General features: G+C 46.6%; 1 long non-coding RNA gene across 1 annotated transcript; it reads left to right on the top strand.

Annotated features, from left to right (window-relative positions):
* The first annotated feature begins 294 nt into the window (after positions 1-294).
* LOC308473108 lies at positions 295-1,338 on the top strand. Its single transcript, XR_013983908.1, has 2 exons — positions 295-384; positions 1,071-1,338. It is a non-coding gene; the product is annotated as an uncharacterized lncRNA (long non-coding RNA).
* The last annotated feature ends 3,154 nt before the right edge of the window (positions 1,339-4,492 follow it).

The following is a 4,492-nucleotide window of genomic DNA, read 5'->3' as shown; positions in this document are numbered from 1 at the left end:
CTAGTTTGGTGGCTGTGGCGTTTGCCCTCCTAGGTAGAAGAGGAAGAAGAAGAGTTTGGATTTGATATCCCGCTTTATAAGTACCCGAAGGAGTCTCAAAGCGGCTCACAATCTCCTTTCCCTTCCTCCCCCACAACAAACACTCTGTGAGGTGAGTGAGGCTGAGAGACTTCAGAGAAGTGGGACTGGCCCAAGGTCACCCAGCAGCTGCAGGTGGAGGAGCGGAGACGCGAACCCGGTTCCCCAGATTAGGAGTCTATCGCTCTTAACCACTACACCACACTGGCTCTCACTGGTGTGTGACATCATACTGGGTTCATAAGGAAAGGGTTAACTTATTGTAAAATGACTAACCAATGGGAACCCAAGGGGGCAGAGTTAACTGTGTATAAGGTTTAAGCCTGTTGTCTTTGACCATGGAGTTTTCTTGGCAGGGATACTGGAGTGGCTTGCCGGTTCCTGCTCCAGGTGGATCACGTTTGGTCAAAACTCTCCACTATGACCTGTCCATCTTGGGTGGCCCTGCTCGGCATGGCTCATAGCTTCTCTGAGTTATTCAAGCCACTTCGCCACGGCAAGGCAGTATAGTTAAAGCTATGGTTTTCCCAGTGGTGATGTATGGAAGTGAGAGCTGGACCATCAAGAAGGCTGATCGCCGAAGAATGGATGCTTTTGAATTCTGGTGCTGGAGGAGACTCTTGAGAGTCCCATGGACTGCAAGAAGATCAAACCTATCTATTCTGAAGGAAATCAGCCCTGAGTGCTCACTGGAAGGACAGATCCTGAAGCTGAGGCTCCAAGACTTTGGCCACCTCATGAGAAGAGAAGACTCCCTGGAAAAGACCCTGATGTTGGGAAAGATGGAGGGCACAAGGAGAAGAGGACGACAGAGAACGAGATGGTGGGATAGTGTTCTTGAAGCTACCAGCATGAGTTTGACCAAACTGCGGGAGGCAGTGGAAGACAGGAGTGCCTGGCGTGCTCTGGTCCAGGGGGTCATGAAGAGTTGGACACGACTAAACGACTAAACAACAACAACAAGGTTTAAGCACCGAGGGTTTGGGGGGGAGTTAGAGTTAGGGTGGTTGAGAAGACAGTCTGGAGTTAGAAGAGACGGAGAAGATAAGTCTGTGGGTTGGGCTAGTCTGGTGTGAGAGAGGGAGAGAATTTGTTAAGAGGAGTCAGTCAAACAGTTGAGATAATCAGTCAGAAAGTATTAGGAAGGTTTAGGCCGGTAAAGAAACTAAAGTTAAGATACTGACAGGAATATTATCAGAGAAACCATTAACTTGTTAATGTTTATAAAATAAACTTGTTTATTTGGTTCACTTTTAACAACTGTCTGGACCCAGTGTTTTACTCGAGAGTAACGGGTTGGTGGCAGCGGGGAAGTGAGCACAGTGGTGGCACAGGGATCAATAGACTGTTGAATGTCCAGGGACCCTGTGTGATCGCCACAGTGGCCATCACTTCCTTCTGCGGGAAGTTGTTCCACAGTTAATCTATCTTCAGCAAAGGCATCGCCATCTCTTGCGTGGACAGGCGGAGTCCCCAGATTCCGAGTGGTTCCCCCCCGTCATGTGGAATAACGACTCAAGACAACGTGCTATGGGATTAAATTGGCCACAACTTTATTAAATTTCAAATGTGGGTAGACCTTGGCTCAGGCATTGGGCGTTCTCCCTCCCCAGTCCCCAGCCGGGGACCTAGGGAGCATCAGGGTTATCCAGTGTTGGTTTTTTTTTTTTTTTTAATGATATTTATTAAAATTTCAAAGAAAAGAAAGAGATTACATTAATAAGAAAGTTAACAATAAAAAGGAAAAATACAAAATACAAAATACAAAAAAAGAAAAAGCAGTTAAAAACAATTCCATGTTTTCATCACTTCTCTTACATTTACTTATTTCCCGGACCTCCTCATACCACCCTCTTTTGTATTCCAATTCAATTTGTTAGTCCAGCAATTCCTTTCCCTCCTTTTTAATCCTGATCTTTAATCTTGATATATTATAACATTAAATTTTTACTTATTAAAAACCAATTTTTCCATATTCTTTTATACCATTACAGCTAGAAACCACTTAACTTCAATCCGACATCATTCTAACATTCATTAATTTTACAATATTTCTGTAAGTAGTCTTTAAATTTCTTCCAATCTTCTTCCACCGACTCTTCTCCCTGGTCTCGGATTCTGCCAGTCATTTCCGCCAATTCCATGTAGTCCATCATTTTCATCTGCCATTCCTCCAGTGTGGGTAGATCTTGTGTCTTCCAATGCTTTGCAATAAGTATTCTTGCTGCTGTTGTGGCATACATAAAGAAAGTTCTGTCCTTCTTTGGCACCAATTGGCCGACCATGCCCAGGAGAAAGGCCTCTGGTTTCTTCAGGAAGGTATATTTAAATACCTTTTTTAATTCATTGTAAATCATCTCCCAGAAAACCTTAATCCTTGGGCACGTCCACCAAAGGTGAAAGAATGTACCTTCCAGGGTTATCCAGTGTTTGTGTGGGGGATGGGCCGGCTCTGGAGAACATATGTTCAAGCAGAGATAGCCGCCCCCGTTACGCTGCCGCCACAGGGGAGAGCAATGACGACCTTTCGGTGTACGGTCAAAGCCTCCCTTCAGAAACCCCTTTAACAGGGAATCCTGGTATTGCCGCTGCAAAGAGGAAGATAGACAAAAGGATTCCGCCCAAGGCCTGATACCGCCAAAGTTGTGACGTTTTGCTACAGGAAAGGCGAAACCTGCCAATGCATGGAAATTCCTTTCCGGCCCTTTGACAGCGACCTTGACGTAGCAGCACCCGCATACCTGTGAAGAAAAGTTAACCTGCAAACCTGTGAAGAAAAGTTAACCTGCAAAATAAGACATTAACTGAGGGTGGGTAGGGTGGGAGAAGCTCTGGAGCCAAGTGAGGATTCCCAGGTAAGATCCTCCCTCTATTGTGTGGGCAGGTAATCCCTCCCCTACCTGGCCTGATCTCCTTGGCAACGCTTCCCCCAGGTGGGATTGGACAACTGACTGGGGTAGGCGGAGACCTCCAGGTATCCCACCTGAGGGAAGGCAAAGCCAAGCCTATGCTGATGGAGCCGGTCCAGATCCAGGGGCTGCCCGCATCCACGCAAAGGTCACCCCCCCCCCCCCAGTTTTATGCAGGGAGCGGTCATTATATGGGGAAAGGACTTTGTTCTGGAATAGGGAACAGGTAAGGGGTCAACCTCTATAATCTAAATTGTATAATTCTAGAGGAATCTTGACTAGAGTATCCATGACACATGGCTATCCAACCTCTGCTTTCAAACCACCAAGGACAGAGAGTCCTGAGGGAGTCCATTCCACTGTCAAACAGCTCTTCCCTCAGAAAGTTATTCCTGATGTTTAGCTGGAATCTCCTTTCTTGTAACTTGAAGCCATTGGTTCGAGTCCTACCCTTCAGGCCAGGAGAAAACGAGCTTCCTCCATCTCCCATGTGGCAGCCCTTGAGATAGCTGAAGATGGCTCTCCTATCTCATCTCAGTCTCCTCTTTTCCAGGCTAAACATACCCAAGTCCTTCAACTGTTCCTCATCAGGCTTGGTTTCCAGACCCTTGATTCTCTCGATCTCCCTCCTCTGCACACCTTCCAACTGGTCTTCTCCCCCCTTTGCATGTGTGTATTGTGTTAATGATTAAGTACATGCATTTGGATTATGAAATAGTAATAATGATAACAATATATAATAATAATAAAAATCCCTAATTATCTGGACAGTTACTAATGAATCGGCCTCCAAGGCTGCCTGCCCTTTGCTCCCAGACAGCAGAAGCTCTGCTCGGTTACTCCTGCAATAAACATGCTAATGGTCTTTCACTTATATGGGCCTTCCTTTCACTTTCTCCCAAGCCAAAGCCATACCATCTGAGTCATGAATCCCTGCTGAGCCCTCCAGCAGGTAGAAAGGGCTTTTAACAGGGCATGTTGAGCTGAGACAGGACAACCAATAACCCAGTGATGCTGTTCGCCTTCTGGGGACTCCGCTTTCCTGCACACAAGAGAAAGTCCATCTCTCCCTCTCCCCACATTGATAGCAGGCCAAGAGGGGGAGCCCCCAATCTGTGTTTGTCACGTTGAGCAGGACTGATGGATAACTGGGGCAGAAGACTGTGTTGACAGGCTTGACATTGAACTCAGCTATGGTGGGGAGGGGGACGGGTCTACTTGCCTTTTCTTCTTAACCATGGAAGGTCCTGGAAATCAAGAGAGCAAGAGAGAGACTTGGCACATTGAAAACAGAATACATAATGTCACTGAATCAAAAGAGGGAGAGGTGAGATGAGAGCCGTCTTCAAGTATCTGAAGGGCTGCATGTGGAAGGTGGAGCAAGCTTGTTTTCTCCAGCTCCAGAGGGGAGGACACAAACCAATGCATTCAAATCCCAAAAAAGGAGATTCCAACGAAACAATGGGAAGAACTTTCTGAGGGCGAGACCCGTTTGACAGTGGAAG

Source organism: Podarcis pityusensis (genome assembly GCF_964106645.2).
Source record: "Podarcis pityusensis genome assembly, chromosome: 1".
NCBI classification, from domain to species: Eukaryota; Metazoa; Chordata; class Lepidosauria; order Squamata; family Lacertidae; genus Podarcis; species Podarcis pityusensis.
This window is presented reverse-complemented; position numbering and strand designations above follow the sequence as displayed.